This window comes from Notothenia rossii, assembly GCF_949606895.1.
Source record: "Notothenia rossii genome assembly, chromosome: 4".
In the NCBI taxonomy this organism is placed as follows: domain Eukaryota; kingdom Metazoa; phylum Chordata; class Actinopteri; order Perciformes; family Nototheniidae; genus Notothenia; species Notothenia rossii.
In genome coordinates, this window is record NC_136902.1 from 85513493 (window position 1) to 85533732 (window position 20240).

Sequence of the window (20240 nt, forward strand, 5' to 3'; positions counted from 1 at the left end):
CTTTACCCCTGCTTACACCTAGCTTATATGCCGTGAGCTGATTATCGAGCCTTCATTGTAACAGTCGCGGGTATATTGTGTATATGCGTGGGGATTGTTGCAGTAGAAAATTCCACTGTAGCGATCGGTACATTAACGGGAAACCCTAAATATTTGAGCAACCTCTATGAAACGTCAAGCTACCCCACAGCACCCCCAAAATAAATATCTGGCGCCGCCACTGAGCCTGACTTGTGTTAGGCGGGCCCAACTTTTTTTATTCTCCAAAGGGGGGGCCTGACAGAAAAGGTTTGAGAACCACTGGCCTAGAGCAAAGACTCCAATTAATGCAGTTTACCGTAGTGGTGGTAAGGGCTGCATTATGGCGGAGCCCGCACTCACACAAGAGCGCGTGGCGGTGCGTTCAGGGACCTCAGTAGAACACACTACGCCTATAAAGACTCCGATTATTAATGCTGTTTACCTTAGTGGTGAAAACAGCATTATGGTGGAGCGTGCGGTCACACAAGAGCACACGGCGGTGCGTTCAGGGACATCAGTAAATAATCGGCCCTTTCTGTGTCGACCCTCCATGGGCAAATTTTCCCTTCACGGGGAGTTTTGCGGAGCAAAGGGTCACCAGAGAGTATCACAGCTTCATTTCTGCGGCCCCACAGCTGAGGGCTTGTCCATTAACACAATGTTATGGGGAATGGAAACTCAGCTGTGTACTAACAAAGTGGATGGACAGGACGCTGAAACGGGGCTATTCACTCCAGTTTTGCAGCGTCCCACCTCCTTTGGTGGGCATGCGAGAGGTAAATATGTCTTCCCAGGAGGAGATTGGTTTCCTCTCAGCAGAGATTCAGGCTCTGGTGCAGAAACAGGCTGTGTCTGTTGTGCACCCTCAGCACAGAGAAAAGGGTCTTTATTCCATGTAATTCCTGGTTCTCAGGAAGACAGGGGAATTCAGATCTATTGATCTCAGCAGCCTGAATCGCTACATTGCCTGCAGAAAATTCCTCATGTTAACTATATATAGGGGGTGACTGGAAAAGCTCTGTCCAAGAAACACCTGGCAGGCTGGCTTTGTGGAGGCATTGCACACGCCTACGAGCAGGCAGGGAGAGCCTGTCCCAAGGGGGTCCGTGCGCACTCCAAACGAGCTGTGGCTGCATCAACAGCTTTATTCAACGGGGTGAGTGTGGAGGATATATGCACGGCGGTGTCTTGGTCAACGCCAGGCCCCTTCATAACGTTTTATCTCTTGGATATGTCTGGGTCTTTCTCAGCGTCTGTGCCTGCTGGGGCAACACAGGACTGGTGAGGAGCGTAAATGCGCATGCGCTTACATTTCTCCGGACCCGTGGAGGGTTCTGGGCCCTTACAGGGCTGAAGGGCTCCCCTCGCCTGCCTGGGGGCAGGAGGGGGAGAGCCCTCCACACTATAGTCTACACACTCTGCTCGGGGTCAGTGTCTGAGTGTGGGGACATAGGGGGCACTTGCGTTCTCCCCCCGTTCTTTAGGGACTCAGGAGAGATGGTGCATAGTGAACCCATACAGGGCTGCGAACTTTCCGTGCCTGCCTATAGGCGGACGCAGGGGAGCCCTCAGCACTGTCTTCGAGCACACTTTTTTGCGTGGCAAGCGCGTCAGGGTGTGCTCTATCAGCCGCGGCCCGGACTTCTCCACGGTTACAACCGAGGGAGAGGTGAGTGAGGCGCAGCGGCTGATAAAGCCGGTCAGGGACAGTGAGGTGGAACGGTGTGTTGGACGACAGTGCGTGCATACATCGGGGCTCCGCCCACTGTACCCATTGAGTCCAGTAGAGGGCGGAGCCTATGAGAGATATGACGCCGGGTTACGTATTGTAACCCTTGTTATATTAACCCAGGCGGAGCCCTCTACCCTGGGGCACTGTCTGTCCTATACCGCTCGCTGAAGAGTGGTGTAGGATGATGGTCAGGAGGCGGGGCCTCCTTTTATACGGAAGTGAGATGCGCGCGCATTCAGGTAGGCCCGCCCCGGGGCCGGCTACGTCTATAGAAATCTCAGTAGGTGAATGCTTGCATGATAAGGTAGTACCCATAGAGTCCAGTAGAGAGCTCCGCCTGTATTAATATAACAAGGGTTACAATACGTAACCCGGCGTTACACTGACAACTGGTTAATGGGATAAAAAGAAAATACCTGACATTGTTGTCTTTTTATACCAGAATATTTTTTTTATGTCTTCAATGCTTTCCCATTGTGCAGTAGATCCTAGCAGCCTCTTAACCTTGAGTTCAATAGCACTGAAGTAAAACAAGGAAACAATTAGAACACAGGAATAAACAATTTACAGAAATGAATGGCAATTTACCCTTTCCCTCAATATATAGAAAACTGAATAGAGCTGTACAATAATAAATATATACACATTTAATGACATATATTGACCACATTTTTTTTGTTGGGTAATTGAAGTCAGCTGTTCTGGAATCGGAGAAACGTATTTCAGCTGGGAGCTCAGACGAGTCATTGAAACTGTTGATATGGGGTAGTCCTTCAGCCATAATCTTCCATCTAATAAAACAAACAAAGTATACCCAAAAGCACAAAGACATTTCTCCAAATAAACTTTGGCGACAAACGGCAGCTCTATTGCACACATGGAAACTTACTGGAACAAGCTCTTTTTGAGCATAAGCTCTTTCTTCCGGTGGTCAATCAACAGGGAGTGATCATCCTCAAAAGCTTTCATTGCTGAGACATGAAAAGAACATAGCAGTCAAATTTAAATTGACAAAGCCAACAAGATGTAAAAAAAACTGACAATAATTATCTATATTAATCAGTTATTTGGGGACATTGATGCAGACCTCTCCCTCCTCTCAGCTCCACCATTTCTCCCCTGCCAATCCATCTGTAACAGGGGTAAAGAATAACATCTCCTTCTGGAGTCGTCACCACCATTTTGGAGAAGTACCACTCATCCTCTGGGAGACATAAATACTGGTCCTTCTCAACCTTAACCAGCAGAAGTTTACCCAGAGAAAAACTGGTTTTCACGGTGTAGCTCCCTGGCTTGGAATAAGAATAAGAATAATTATTATATTATGATACAGATTATCAGAAGCCTCAGCCAAAACCAGATTATCTTTTTTAAGTGGTCAGCATTGTATTCAGTGTTTCCCCTACCATTGTCTTGGCGGGGCGCTGTACCCTGCCAACGGAGCCCCACGCCCCGCCTGAAATTCAAGGTGTTTTTTTAATTAAAAAAAAATATATATATAGCACCAAATTGCAACTGAAGTAATCTATCTACGGCCACCTTTCACATTGAACATGTAATCTTTTATTAAATAAACTAAATACCTATGTTATTTATCCAATGCCCCGAACCGTCAGGGCCTTCAAGGTATTCAAAGAATACCCTGGAACACTCAGATAAAACAAACAAAAAATCGATTTAATTTTATATAAATAAAATGTAATAAAATGTATATAAAATGAATAAATGAGAATGGCAGTGTTGTTGATCTGTAATATTACAGTGTTACGTTGATTTGTTTGTCCTTCTTGGACCATGCACTACGCGTTTCAGTGGTTTTGTGTTAGAAAAGAAAGCAAACAATCAGATCTTGTTCTGGGTGTCTGGGTAGAATATCCTTCAACCAAGGTATTCTACATCCTTGATAGAATGCCCTGGCCGTTGCACTCCTGAGAGCGTACATAGCCGTGGGAACATGTTTCAAATGGGGGGTGCTGAGGGGATAACACCAGGGCTGGTTCTGACCAATGTGCTGCCCTATAGGCGAGATTTTAGCTGGCAAGGAAAAACCTCTACAAAAGACCAATAGACGACAAAAAGAGAAACATATTGATATGGTGGACAGCTTATATAAAAAGGCTTCAAATGTATTTAGTATTGCATGAACATGTTTTAATTGGGGGGTAGACTTCACATCCTCTAGGGGGGTCCGGGGGTGGCCCCCCGGGAAGATCTTTAACATTTTTAAGTAAAATGCTTCAATCTGGAGCACTTTGAGCACCCAATTACTAGAGACTGATCTAGGGGGTACAACTCTAAACACCCATGTGAAACAGATCGGTTTGCATTTTATTAATCAAATAAGTATATGAACATTTCCAATCACCTACCATAGCCAATAACAAATAAATGTAACTTATTTTATTTTTGTTGTTCATTCATATCTTATTTTACCAGTTAACATTTATTTATTTATGCATATTTTTAAATCTCTCCAGTTTTAAACGATATTTTTGGTTTACTGTCCTATAGTATACATTGGAATAATTTCAAACCTGTTTTTATTTATCCTAATAATTATAAAGGTGTGCCTTGGAAATATTTGTTTACATAAATTGTGATCAATACGTTTGAGACTAAAGTGAACTATAGAAACCCTCAGAGTCCTTTACCTCACTGAGCCTCTCAGTCTGACAGGAGAGAGCTCTCCCTCCACATTATTGTAGAAACAGCTTCTTATATCCGTTAGCGCAGCAGAAGCTAACAACAATCCCCGCCGGTACCGGTGAACCCCCTCTCTCTATCTCTCTCACTTTGGCTGTGAGCTGCGGGCGCCTGATAAGCCAACATCCCCCACTTTCATCACTACAGCGTCCATCGTACAGGGCAAATGGAAAATGTAACCGGGGTGAAAAGGGTGTTATCTTTACTTAATTTTGAATGTTGTTACATCAAGGCTGAAAATTCTTTTTTTTTGTATTATATCTTGTAGAAGTGCAGATCACCTGTCCTCCACCAGGGGGTACTGCAGCACCCTCAGCACCCCTACTTCCCACGGCCCTGAGAGCGTACGTTTGGACTGACAGTTTGATCAACCAATCATATATTGATTTGTAGCCAATTGGCTTATTCTTTCAGAGTTTCCATCGGTTCCAGGCGGGGGGTGTGTGTGTCTACAGAAGGTCCAGTTGTGATAGACACGGTTCGCCACTGATCCAATGTATGTGCATGTTTCAGTGTCCACTGCTTTGCGTATTCACATTCTCCCTCCGCTCTGTTTCTGAAGGGCGGGGCTCCGCTCCGCTCCCCCCCACACACACACGCACGCACACACACACACACACACACACACACACACACACACACACACACACACACACACACACACACACACACACACACACACACACCCACACCCACACACACACACACACACACACCAAGAGCGGAGGAAAAGAGCAGAACAACAAAGTGTAAAAAAGTCAAACAAATCTGCATTGTTGCCCCGAGCTCTGCTGTCTGCCCTTTTGTGTCTCCCCCCCAGTTTCAAATTTGTTTATTATTATTATTATTATTATTATTATTATTATTATTATTATTGTTTAACCTCAAGCCGTTATCGTCACGGGAGAAGGACACACACAGCCTGCCCAGGTGGACGCGCGCGAACGCAACAACGAACTTAGCGTGCGCATTCTAAAAATAGCTCACAGATGGTAAGCAGGTTCCACGGTTTTGAACTACAGTATTGAATTCGACAGAAAACAACATTGAAACGCCAGCAGAAGAAAAGTCTAATGAGTTGGGTGGAAAAAAAGACAGGAGATGTGAGTTGGTTTATTCAGTAAATTAGCTCAGGATAATTGGATGTTCTGTCTACACCTGTTGATGTGAGGCTAATGCAGGATTTGCTAGTTTGATGCTACCGGCATTTAGCGGCAGTGACTCAACAAATTGCCACTTAAAATGTATCGTCATCAATGTATAAAAAGCAGACTGCTTGTTTAATGTTAGACTCACACCATAGCTCAATATGATCATAACACGATTGCTTTCATATCAGAGATCAGATGAGGTGGAGCTGCCTCCAGCAATAGAGGATGAGGCAGAGAGAAGCAGCAGCAGCACAGGGTTGCAGCAGGTATGTTATATGCTGTAGTCAGGTGATTTAAATGTATCAATGAAAGGAAGAACTGTAGGCTACATGATAAGAAGGGAATACAGTTTGAATAAAAGTAATACAGTACAGTCTAACACTGTACTTTATTACTTTTTAATTTACAAATACTTTGTTACTGTACGATATCAATAACAATAACCCACAGCTCCTCTCTCTGCTCAAGAGGATAAACAAAATTCAGAATTCCAAAACAAAATTCTTGCAGCACCCTGCTAAGGCAGTAAACCTAGGGGAAACACTGGTATTACATGTGATGATAGCCCATTACGTCAACTGGCTGGGTTGATATTTACAGTATAGCATACCAGAGCCCAGTCTGTTAATATTAAGGTTTTTTCTTTTATAATAGTGGCTTATTTCAAATGAGTCCTTTCACTCTGACCACTAAAGTTAAATGTATCATTTGACTGTACCATAAATTTAAAAGGCCATTAGATTGTGTTTATATCAGTGTTGCACATTGAGAGTAAGAGTTATAGCAGTTAAAGTCACATAGATCACACGTTAAAGGATTTGGCGACTCATTACAAAAATGTGGTTTACTGTATTAAAGATCAATATGGGTTTAAGGTATTTTAAAGGTGTTAAACTAGTGTGTTATACATTTGCGCTTAGTCTTGCACTAAATGATTACTTTAAATCTAAAGTGCTTACTTGATGATGCAATCTGAATGTACAGACAAGTGCAGATGTTTAACTGGGTTTTACTTACTGCCCCTGTTTGAAAGTCGAAGCCATAGTTGTCAATCAAAGTTCGCTCACTCTGCCCCTCAGTTCCAAATAAGGTGACATAAATGTAGTCCGATGTTCCTGCATATGGCAGGTCACCCGTTGTCATCTCTAGCTTGTACTCAGCCATGGTCACCTGTGGATACTGTTTGGAAAAATAAACACATTTGAGTCTCTTAATTTACAGAATGAAGGATCCAATACGCAGCAAAACAAAACAATGCTGACATTGCCTGTGCATTGTGAACCTTCTTTCATGAAAACATTTTAAGTTGGATAGAATGCATTTACCCAAAACATGTTTTTTGAAAAGCTAAATATTTGTCCACAGGCATCCAAAAACCTTATTATTGTGGCAGTAGCCGCAGAGGGGAGGATAAGTGAATGTATTTGTTTAAAGTTGGTTTGATTACAGCCAGGGGCGCTCCTTGCGAACAGGCAAGGCAGGCAACTGCTTGGAGCCCCGGACCAGAACGGGGCCCCCAAAGAAGGTAGATTAAGAAGGTCCACAGCAACGACAACATGAAACACCCTTTAATTTACTGCAACGACATGTCGGGAAACCCCCTAAAGGTGGACCCATGCATAGAGCGCCGTAAAATGCTGCTTCTCATCTTAAGTTTTGCTGTCGGCCGACGTGGTGATGAAAAGCTGGTTTGAGGGGCCCCCCAGTGAATGTTTGCCTAGGGCCCCCACCGACTCTAGGATCGCCACTGATTACACCATTCACAATTCCGACAAGCCACCTTGGGAATTTCACCCAAGGAAATGTGAACAGGTTTTCTGTTATAGATAGGACACACAGGTTTGAATACTAATGGAGCAGTGCCCTGTGCTACGAAGCCAGTTCAACAGACCCTGGATATGTTTGAGTTACCCGGCTTAACTAACCCTAACAAACAACATCTCGCTAAACTGTCCTACGACGCTGGTTATCAACTCGGTAAATCAACCCAGGGTTTCTCTTTCCGGCCGAGAGCGCGTTCAAGTGAAAGGACGGGGTTATCAACATTTGACCAATCACAAACAGGGGCAAGCGTACTGACAGCGCAGCGTCATACTTCCTGAATGAAAAGTAAACTATCACGTTAGACAAATACGAAGGAGTTCAACTTTAAACATCCATGATTTAAACACTTTATCCAGGATAAAAACAACATAGTTTCACCTGCAAGGTGCAGGAAGAACAGCTGGTGCACAAAAACAGTGTTTGAATGCGTACATTGACAGGTTTATGATATCACTGCCCCGTCTAAGACACGAGTAGATCTGACTTTAATTACATTTGACTCTAGTGTTTTGCCAATTAATGTGTTGTTTTTAATAATACTTCTGCATACAGTATGTGACAATGTAATGGCGCATTTCCACTACAGCGCGGAGCTCGCTTTAAGCGCGCCGAGCTGTGCGGGGCCCGTTTTAGGTTAGTACCGGCTAGCGGGTACTATTTCACAGTTTTTCTGGCCCCATAAAATCAAGGTTCTTTCCGGGCCAACAACCGGGCTGAGTCGAGCTGAGTATGCTAAACTAGAGGGAGAATTGCTGGCAAGGGGGCTACAACTACAACAAGATGGACATATTTGACCGTGATTTAATTTTAATACACGTTTCAAATGATGCCGAAGTAAAAAACATACTGATACCGGTTAGTAAAAACCAAGAATTAATGCTTTGACAAGTCTGCAGACAGACGGCAGACGAAAAACCTTTTAAAATGTGTGTTGTCTAAATGGAGATCGGCTAAGCTAATGCAGTATATGCCGTCCACACTCACAAAAACATACAGATATAAATAAACCAGCAACTGTATTCACCATGACAAAGACAGTCTGTGGTTTGTACTTGTTTAACTTTTGTCTAGTTTCTGAACAGATATGAGGAGCTGTGAGCTTGAGCTTAACATGACGTCACGGCTCCGCCTACACTGCATTACTATAGATACTACCCCAGTTCCTAAACTGTGCCATAAAGTGAGCCAGTCCTAACAAGGCCTAACGAGGCCTAGCCATACCGAGCGAGGCCGAGCGAGGCTGTGTAGTGGAAATGCGCCAAGTGTTGCACGGCCAGATACGGCTCGAGAAGCTGACTCAGATAAGGAAATATGTGATGTGATGTGATGTGATGTGATATGAATGATAATGTGACACATCGATTTCTGCACTCAGTGTCGCGGACTGTACGTAATGTTACTTTGCTCCGGTTACTTATGTTGTGGCAGCTATTTAAGTTAGCTTTTTTAACGCTAATGTAATAATAGTCAGATTGCTCTGAAGATGGGAAGTGATGTTCTATAAATGTTCATGTTCACACAGTCGGTGACTTTTGCCAGACCTCTTTCCTGCATGCGGCAGTTTAAACGTATTTATTTTATCCTGTAATATGATTTGATAGCTTTAAACTCCGCACACTGAGCTCTGATTGGTCAGCAGGCGGTGCTTTCACTGATTGATCTCTTATCCTGGAACACCAAACCTGAGGTCTGTACTACGAAGCCGGATTTTGGCTTAGCGAGCTAACTTCTGGGAAGCTCTGGATATCCGGTCCTACAACACTGGTTCACTTCTTAGCGGGCTAGATCTCCAAGGTAACTTATGCTGAACAGAACACCTAACCTGCTCCGGAGCAGGTTTGGTGTTCAGCATAAGTTACCATGGAGATCTACGCCTGTTTTTTTTGTGCTAAATCTCTCTAAAAAGGTCAAATTGCACTTTTTTTGCATCAATCTTGATACAGGGTACTTATTATATGTTGTAGTTTGGATTCCTAAAGCTTTTAGTCTACCATCCCATCATTCAAGGGTGGTTTTCACGATAAGTATAATTTACATTTTTTTACTGTGTTCAATCTGAATTTACTTTAAAATAAAAAAATCTATATTGATTCTGACACTTCCACATCCAACTCACAGATGTAACCTTGCTTTTAGAAAAAAGATGATTAATTTAACCCTTTTAGAAGGGAAGATATGGTCATTTGTTCTGGGAATGTCATTTTCAAGCCTGAGACCTGAAAAAAAGGCTCACAAGTCAATTGTTAAAATGCAGTTTAAAACAGTCACACAGGGCTGTAACACAAAGGGAAAAATGAATTAGGAGCTGAGGCTTACCAGTGGGGAGATAGGGTTGACGGGGGAGCACATCACACACAAAAGAAGGGAGGAAAACCACCACCTTCAGCTCTCAGTACCTACTGTAAGTTGGGAAAAAAAGAGGGAAACGCTGTTAATGGGGGCAAAATACGTAAATCAAATAATAAACAAACACAATATCAGATATGTTCTCATAAACAAAAGATGATAACAACTAGTATAGACACTTAAAATAAAACAAATCACAAGAGAAAAGGTTCAGTCAAACAAAATAAACAATTAACTAGAACAAAATAAACAAACTAGTTTAAATCAAGTTGGCCAAAGTAAGAACAAATGATAGAGGGAGTTAGACCCAGAGTTGTGACTTCCACACTTCAAGTGTCGGCCCAAGCAAGGCAGCAGGAAGGCATCCAGTTAAAGCAGCACTTTGCTGGTGAGCGAACCTACGCAGTAGGCGACGCAAAGCTGACCAGAAGCAGCAATCAGAAGCAACAATTATGTAGCCCAAACACTAGGCAGGATCAGCAGCACATGTGACGTTACTGCAGACAAAACACTTTATCCGGTGAAGCCAAACAGCACATGTCCTTTAAACATTGGTTTGGCCCTAGGTTGATGAACACTTACAAATACAGCGTTAATATTAAGAAAAGTAATGAGGTGGATTGACTGAATAGATCCCCATACAGCGCACACCGATCAGGCTTTCCTATTGATGACGCCGAGAGGGGAGAGCTTCACGCTCTTTATGGCTGTGTTGACAGGCGGCACCCGGAAGACCCTCCACTAAGCAAGGCAAAGCAGGGCTAAGTATCAATACGCTGGCAAATTGCAGAACTTTTCCTGAAGCGAGCAATGTTGGTATATAGACTACTGCCTGAATAAGCTTAATGAAAGACAGGTTTTCCTGTAAATTAAATCATTTAAAATTCTTAATATGTGTATGTATTTCTAAGGTCACACTGTTCTGTTGTGTTAGATAATACACTTTAGTAAAAAACATCTTAGTTTTACATTTTTTCCTCTTGGATTTATTTGCATTGCATTGGATATTGAGTTAATCCAAAACTGACAGAAAGTAATGAGGTTACATGAACTGTATAGTGTATTTTCTTATGAAATAATTGCAATGGGTAACATTGTACAAGTAACTCCCCCGACTCTGATAGTTTCCCCTTATAAATGACATCAACAAATATAAAGACAACATCCTTTTAGCAGTAATTTACATTTCACTCTCTTCACTTGACTTTCATTGCATTTCTCAAATCAATGCAGAACAAAAACATAATAACTATAAACGAATCATTTGCAAATCCTTTTAGTATTCTTTTTATGGGTCAAACTGGAACAAAGAGCTTCTTACCTGTTGCTGCCTCCACGAGAATGTAGGTCATGCTATCGGAACCTCTGGTTTTATAGGAACCGATTCATTCAGCCCGAAGGCTGTTTTTTTTATGGCATTTAGCCATGGGAAAGTTCCCTTTGAAATAACAACAGCAAGCACATACTGTAATTGTACATTAATCACATGTACTGATTTAATGATGTTCCAACAGAATCAGAAATCCTTTATTTGTCCCACAACTGGGACATTTACGGGTGTTACAGCAGCAAGGCAAGGCAAGGCAAGTTTATTTATATAGCACCTTTCAACACAAGGCAATTCAAGGTGCTTTACAAAAATGAAAGAAATTCAGACAAAGGCATTTAAAAACAGTCATTAAAAAGAAAAGATAATAAAATAAACATTAAAAGAAAAAATACATGAATAAAAACTTAGAGTGCAGTTTAAGATATGAATAATTCACACAGAAGTTCCATTTTACTGATGCCTTTCTTTAAGGTTTCTCCGAACATGAGCTGTGTACAATTGTATGGCACATACGTCCCGAGCAGCGTACGCAGAGAAAACCAGCCAGGACAAAGTCCCCAGACACTGATTCCCTGGGGTTACTAGCCCCAAATGTTCATAGACCAAAAACTAAACACAACCGCTCAGTTTCAATTAAAAGCAGCGGCAAAAAGAAAAGTCTTCAGCCTGGATTTAAAAGTAGTAAGAGTTGCAGCGGACCTGCAGGTTTCTGGGAGTTTGTTCCAGATATTTGGAGCATTATAACTGAACGCTGCTTCTCCATGTTTAGTTCTGACTCTGGGGACAGAAAGCTGACCAGTCCCTGAAGACCTGAGAGATCTGGATGGTTCATAATTTAGCAGGAGGTCAGAAATGTATTTTGGGCCTAAACCATTCAGTGCTTTATAAACCAGCAGCAGTATTTTTGAAACATATTCTTTGACATACAGGAAGCCAGTGTAAAGACTTCAGAACAGGAGCGATGTGATCCACTTTCTTAGTGTTAGTGAGGACTAGAGCAGCGGCGTTCGGCTAATTGTAGTATAACACCAGAGTAAAAACTGTACTTCTCCTCTGGATTAATAAAGTTCTCTTTAACAGAAAATAAGCGAAGAGTTTCAAGTTGTAAACAAATATAATTTTACTATTTCCCTTTCAGTGAACATTTTAAACTGGTAACAATATTAATAATAATGATAATAATAATAATGTTTACATAATGTGGTTGTTTTACCTGATGGACTGATGGTGGGTTCTGTGCAATCCATGACCAAAACTGCTGCTGATGATTGGGTGAGTTTTGACTGTAAAAATAATAAAGGTAACTCCACAATATCAGTAATTTTATTTTCTGCAAAATTGAATTACAATTTTATAGGCATGTGAGTAAAAGACATAGCCTATTAGTTTACTGGCCTGGGGACTAACAAATTACATGTAACTGGATAATTAGGGGGGAAAAAAACAACCCATGTGAGTAAAAACCTAAGGGGTCAGATTGTACTTCTTCTCTGTAAGCTGTACTGTTCTGTAGGCTATAATACTTCAAGTGTGAATCTATACGCCTATTGCCTGAATCTGCTTTATGGTTTTCACTTTCTTTGGTTCATTTGTTGAACCTATATGTTTGTAAAATAGTCTGTGTGAGCTTAACTGCATACTAAACTAAAACGGTAAACTGTTTTTTTAAACTGCAGTATGTGCTCATGTGTTTCATTGCATTTGGGATTGAGGTAACATAGGTTTTATAGTGATCAAATATACAGCAATGTTCAGAACAATTACTTATTTATTGTTTAAATAAAGATGAATGTATTCATGAATTAATATCATGCTATAAGCATAATGTTACATCGTTTATCTGTTAATTATGGCTATATTTTCACACTTATATGGTCTTGACGTCTTCTACAGTAGACATACTGTAACATTGAAAATTACATTGAAAAAGTCTAAATAAAAAATAAATAAAAATTGGAAGACACTAGTATTTCACATAATACAATACACAACGGCTGTAGCCTGAGATATGCTGTCTGTGCGTAGGTGCGTGTGTTTGTGCATGTGACAGGTCTTAGTTGGTTGGTTTCCCCTGTTTACTGTTAATAATTGTAAATAAAACTTTTGGCCCGTAATTACATTTCCCGCTTTGTAGCGACCAGAGAGTGGTCAGGGAAATATATCCAGTCTCTGATAGTATCCAACGCACTCTCACTCCATAATCGTCCAGGAGCGACGTTTGGTCAGGGTCCCGTGGCGTGCAGTTGTGACGCTCCAAGGCTCCTTCAGCTTCATAAAGGGACGCAAATAGCTTTCAACTGATTGCAATGTATTCCCATCTGCGGCGCGATTTGACGCTCATGGAAGCACGGCATTCGTTTGTGTCGGCTGCCCTTAAAGGCAATGTGAGCGTCCATTCCCATTGGATAACGGAGAATTGTACACCCGGAAGTAAGTATTCCCCTTACTGTCGATTGATTTTACAGTGATATCTGCACTACTCATCGACTAAAAAACACCAGATTATCCTTGTTAATTACACAACATTGATTGGTTTAAATTGTGTGCAATGCTTTTGTATTTTTCCCCTTTGATTCGGAGAAACAAATATTTTTTCGGAGTAAAGGATGGCAGAAGACACTACACTACCCAGAATCCCCAGCTATCGTTTAGGACTACACCATGTGCTCTCCATTTGAAGGTTCACCAGATAATCTACACTGGAGAAAAACCTTTCACCTGTGACCAGTGTGAGAAGAGCTTCAACCAGTCTGGCCATTTGAGGGTCCACCAGCAAACCCACACTGAAGAAAACCCCTACTCCTGTGACATCTGTGGGAAAAGTGTCAGGACTTCAAACAGTTTGAAGCGCCATAAACTTACCCACACTGGAGAAAAACCTTTCACATGTGACCAATGTGAGAAGAGCTTTAGCCAGTCAGGCAATTTGAGGGTCCACCAGAGAACCCACACTGGAGAAAAGCCTAACTCTTGTGACCAGTGTGAGAAAGGTTTCAGGGACTCAGGCAGTGTGAAGCTCCACCAGCCTACCAACGACGGAGAGAAACCTGACGTCTGTGCTCACTGTGAGAAGAGTTTAAAAGAACCAGACCACTTAAAGATCAGTGTAACCGCACATGGGAGAAAACCTTCTCTAGTGCAGTGAGACGGTTCAGAAAGAGTGAGGTGGACTGTTTGACACAACTCAATGTTAATTAACCCTCCTGTTATATTCACAATAATATTCATGGTTCTATTTGACCCAGTTTAATCATCCAAAAATGGTCAGAAACCCCAAAATCCAGATTTTTTTGGTACATAGTTTGTACCCTTTATTACTATCAATGAAATCAATATTTAGTGCAATTGTGTTATTTACCTCTCACAGATCATGGCTCCATTACAATAAGTCACTCGTTTTTCACAAAACATATACATTCAAACACATTTTCTATTTTCTCTTTTACATTAGAAAAACCTTGATATAAAATACATTAGTTTTGCATAACATAACATTTTTAAAATTACTTTAAAAATGTTTTTCTAATTGGTTGATGTTGATAAATAGAGACGAGACACCTCTTCTGTTCAGGGTCAAATTGACCCGTTCACTTTGAATCAAGCCAATGAGTCATAAGGATTTGTATTGAAAGTATTTATTTGTAACAGCAATTAAGAACGTGTGTGTGTGTGTATTTTCGAGTGGGGTAGTGTGTCCCCTTCTAGCCTCCACTTTCACTGACATATCATATTATACACAACTACGGTGTAGTTATGCAATGAATGAAAAACTTTGGTCGTAGGTTCCAATATGTATGTATACCTCCAGCAATGTTAACTATGTTGAAGCACTTATTTTAACTGATATTATACATATGTATTATACTCTTATAAGATGTATGTAAATAGTATAAGAAATGTGCAGAATATGACAGTTTAATGGTGGAGGTATACACACATATTGATAGATGTCTTGTTGCACTGTTGAGGAACCTGCGACCCAAGTTTGTCATTCATTGCATAACTAAAAAATATTAAAATCTTGAAAGGGATGTGCAAAATAGTCATTATATACAGTATTTAATTAACTATTAGTAGAGAATAACAAGTAATGAATATACTTTATAGGGATCCTATTAATATCCAATAATACAAATAATAAAATTCAATAACGTGCTTTAACCACTAGGTGTCCCTTTCTATCAGCTGTGCACCATTATGGTGTAAATACAGCCTATCTACCAATTGGATGAAATATAAAAGTCAGCCAAATTAGTGTTGATACTGCAAGGAGACGTATTGTGTGAAAAGAAATGTAAGATGTTGTTTAATTGCTGATATATTTATGATCAGTGTTGGGCAAGCTACTTCCAAAATGTAATATATTACATATATATATATATAACAGTTTAACAAAGAATGTTAAACTATATTTAAAACTGTAATTGAACTTCAACTTATATTAATTATCTGATTCCAGTGGCCAGTTGGAATAGATAATCAACAAAGCCTCCATTTTGCAGCAACAGCGCAAAAGGTTTCAATAATAATTAGTATTATGTCTGAGTCTAGTTATGTCTTATCTGCTTTGTTTCGGAATGTGTTCAATACATTACGTTTTTTTAATTCATTATTACCATACAATACATAGATTAAGAATAAATGAAACAAATAATACAACATTGACCTAATTGAGCAGACAGATTTTTTTGCAACCCTGATCTCCTCAGGCAGGTATTTACGACCAGCAGTGATGCCTCTGATGGTCTCAGGGTGTAAGACGGGGCAAAGGGTTTATACAAGGTCACAAAAATATCTTAAGATACCAGCAATACAATTTATAATGTACTGTTAAAGAAATATCATCTTATTTTCTTCTTACACCTACAGCACACACCCTGAACAGTGTGCTTCTTGTCTATATTTTCCTCTGCACACTCAGATGCAGGACATAAAAACACTCTTTTGCTATTTATTTTCATTTTGCAGCACTTATATAATATATAATTTTGCTTTACATCTTTACATTATTTATTTTTCTCAAGTCATTTACTTTTGGTCAGATAACTAAAGTTTAGTTCATTTTCCCTGGCTATGGACTGATTAATTATTAGGTGTTACAAAGCATACACAAGATGGCGGGAAGACGAACCAATATAGACCCCGATACAAACAATTTAGACAAACAAACATGAACTCGCAATAAACACCAGCACGACAGCAAAGTTCATCCAGCTCAATTCAGTCAGAATTAAGAGGTTTCAGAGGGGGTAGGGAATTACAGATGGGGCACCTTGACTCGCGCGTCCACCTTTGTATACAAGTGCTAAGATCGGTGCCTGAAGACCGTCCAAAAGCGATAACTAGCGTGTCCTCTTGCGACAACCACTACTCTATTCTAGTGGCGCTATAAACCCCCGACCAGGAGGTCACACAGACACAGACTTTTCCCCGCTACCCTTTCTCTCCAACAACAGCACAGTTAACTGTAGTCCTACAAAACCAGCCTATACACCCGCTATCGTGTTCATCACAACGATGAAACACAGTTTTGTTCTACACTTGATTGCCACTGCCCACCCGTGATCAATTAGCCTATAATGTTATGTATGCACCCCGGACCGGCACCAGTTCGGCCAGCATAATGTAGGGAACTGTGTCGCATCGGGTGATGCAAGCACCTCGCGCTGCCCCGGCCTTGCCAGCAATGTAGAAGACGGTCACAAACAACGATCAATCAATCAATCAATGTTTATTTATATAGCCAATATCACAAATGTTACATTTGTCTCAGTGGACTTCACAGTTTGTACAGAATATCAGTATGACAATACGACACCCTCTGTCCTTAGACCCTCACATCGTACAAGGAAAAACTTCCACAGAAAACCCACAGTTTAAAGGGAAAAATGGGAGAAACCTCAGGGAGAGCAACAGAGGAGGGATCCCTCTCCCAGGACGGACAGACGTGCAATAGATGCCGTGTATAAATTGAAAAGATAATACATTTGCAACATAGGTAGTCCAAATGTTTGGAAATGCATGTGTGTATAATAGGAAGATGAATCCACGAGGATATCCATCCAGGACTTATGATCCAGGACCACAGCCACGACTCAAGATCCAGGACTCGCAATCCATGACACAGGACCGCAAGATCATCCATGACTCCGGATCCCGGCGTATATAGACACCAAAAAGAAAGAGATTTGGGGAAGCTGGGTTAATCGGAACATGAGAGTACACAGGTATAGACAGAGAGAAGGAAGAAGTAAGATGTGGCCCGACAAACTAAGCCTATATCAGCAAAACTAGGGGCTGAATCTAATCAGCCCTAACTATAAGCTTTATCAAAAAGGAAGGTCTTAAGCGCACTCTTAAAAACGGATAGGGTGTCTGCCGTCCGAACACAAACTGGAAGCTGATTCCAAAAAAGTGGAGCTTGATAAGAAAAGGCTCTGGCTCCCATTGTACTTTTAGAGACTCTAGGAACAACCAACAACCCTGCATTCTTGGAACGCAATGCCCTAGTAGGACAATAGGGTATAATGAGTTCTTTAAGGTAAGATGGCGCCTGCCCATTAAGGGCTTTGTAGGCGAGAAGAATAATTTTAAATTCTATCCTGTGTTCTATAGGGAGCCAGTGTAAGGCAGCCAGAACAGGAGTAATGTGGTCCCTTTTCCTAACTCTGGTTAGTACACGAGCTGCAGCATTTTGAATCAGCTGAAGCGACTTGACTGACTTCTTGGTACACCCTGATAATAAGGAGTTACAATAATCCAGCCTTGAAGTAACAAATGCATGGACTAGTTTCTCTGCATCGTTTTGAGGCAAGATATGCCTGATTTTTGCAATGTTACGTAGATGGAAGTAGGCAGTCCTTGAAATTGATTTTATGTGGGTGTTAAAGGATAAATCCTGATCAAATATAACACCAAGATTCCTTACAGTCTCACTGGAGGCCAAATTAATGCCATCCATAGTTAGTATATCTTTAGATAATTTGTTTCGTAGATTCTTCGGGCCAAGTACAATAACTTCAGTTTTGGTCCTGTTTAACATCAAAAAATGTAAGGTCATCCACGTTTTTAAGTCCTTGAGGCAGTCTTGAATTTTATTTAGATGATTAATTTCATCAGGCTTGATTGATAAATATAGTTGAGTATCATCCGCATAACAATGAAAGTTTACAGAATGATTCCTTATAATATTGTCTAACGGAAGCATATATAGGGTGAACAAAATAGGTCCAAGCACTGAGCCCTGTGGCACTCCATGGCTAACTTTGGTTTGCATGGAAGATTCATCGTTGACACGTACAAACTGAGAGCGTTCAGATAGATAGGACCTAAACCAGTCTAAAGCAGTTCCCTGTATGCCAACTAAGTGCTCTAGTCTTTGCAATAGGATATCATGGTCGATAGTATCAAATGCAGCACTAAGATCGAGCAAGTAAAGAATAGAGACAAGTCCCTTGTCTGAGGCTATTAGAATGTCATTTGTGACTTTAACCAGAGCTGTCTCTGTGCTATGTTGTGTTCTAAAGCCAGACTGAAAATCTTCAAATAAATCATAGTTTTTTAAGTAATCACACAGCTGTTTTGCGACTGCTTTCTCAAGAATTTTTGAGAGGAACGGAAGATTAGAAATAGGTCTATAGTTGGCTAAAACCTCTGGATCAAGGTTGTGCTTTTTAAGAAGCGGTTTTATCACTGCTACTTTGAATGATTGTGGAACATAGCCTGATAATAAAGACATATTCATAATATTTAATAAAGAAGTGCTAATTAATGGAAAAACTTCTTTTAACAGCTTAGTTGGAATCGGGTCTAAGATACACGTTGATGGTTTAGAAGAGAGAATCATTTAATTTAATTGTTCAAGGTTTATGGCTGAAAAGCATTCTAGTTTACTATCTAGTGTAATATTATAACTTACGTTTCCGGGAGCTGTTGATAACACTATACTGGTCAAAGGCAAGAGGTCATTGATTTTGTTTCTAAGAGTAACAATTTTATCGTTAAAAAAGCACATAAAATCATTACTACTGAGTGCTATGGGAATAGAAGGCTCAATCGAGCTGTGGCTCTCTGTCAGCCTGGCTACAGTGCTGAAAAGAAATCTTGCATTATTCTTATTCTCATCTATTAATGAAGAGTAGTAGGCTGCTCTCGCTTTACGCAGTGCTTTCTTATATTCATTGAGAGTAATATGCCAAATTAAACGAGATTCTTCAAGTTTAGTGGAACGCCATATCCTTTCAAGTTCTCTCGACTTTTACTTTATTTTGCGGGTTTCGGCATTATGCCATGGAGTTAATCTATGTTGTTTTATTTTCTTCTTTTTCAAAGGAGCAACAGAGTCTAATTTTATTCGCGGCGCATCTGTAGCAATATCAACAACATGATCAATTTGGGGTGGTGTACATTTTGTATAAGTTTCCTCCCCTACATGCAGACATGCTATCGAGTTAAGTATTGGTGGAATCTCTTCCTTAAATTTGGCTATAGCAATAACAGATAGGTTTCTGCTGCAGGAGCTTTTGACTAATGCTTTGTAGTCTAGTAACAGTACTTCAAAAGTTACTAAGAAATGGTCGGATAAAGCAGGATTATGCGGTTCGACTAATAGTTGCTCAATTTCAATACCATAAGTCAGAACAAGGTCAAGAGTGTGATTATAGCAGTGGGTTGGTTTATTTACACTCTGACAGAAACCAACAGAATCTAATATAGAGTTAAATGCAACAGTAAGGCTATTTTTATCATCGTCAACATGAATATTAAAGTCACCTACGATAATTACTTTATCTGTTTTAAGTACCAAAGCTGATACAAACTCAGAGAATTCTGATAATTTTAGACCATCTCGTTTTTAATAGAGACGGCGGTGGTGTGAGTTAAAGATATAGACAAAAAGCTGTGACTTTCTCCCTCTCAGCTGCACGGCTTCCAGCCACCCAGACACGGGGGGATATTTACACACACACCGGCGGCTGCTGCTGCAGCCGTGCTCACAGAGGCGATGGGGGGAAATATCTTGGGCTGCTTATTTTTAACTGCTGTGTTGGCCGCTGAAACCCCCAGAATTCGGCGATTCGTTCAATACAAATCTTTACATTGCTATATAGAAGTTCCACTTTACTGATGCCTT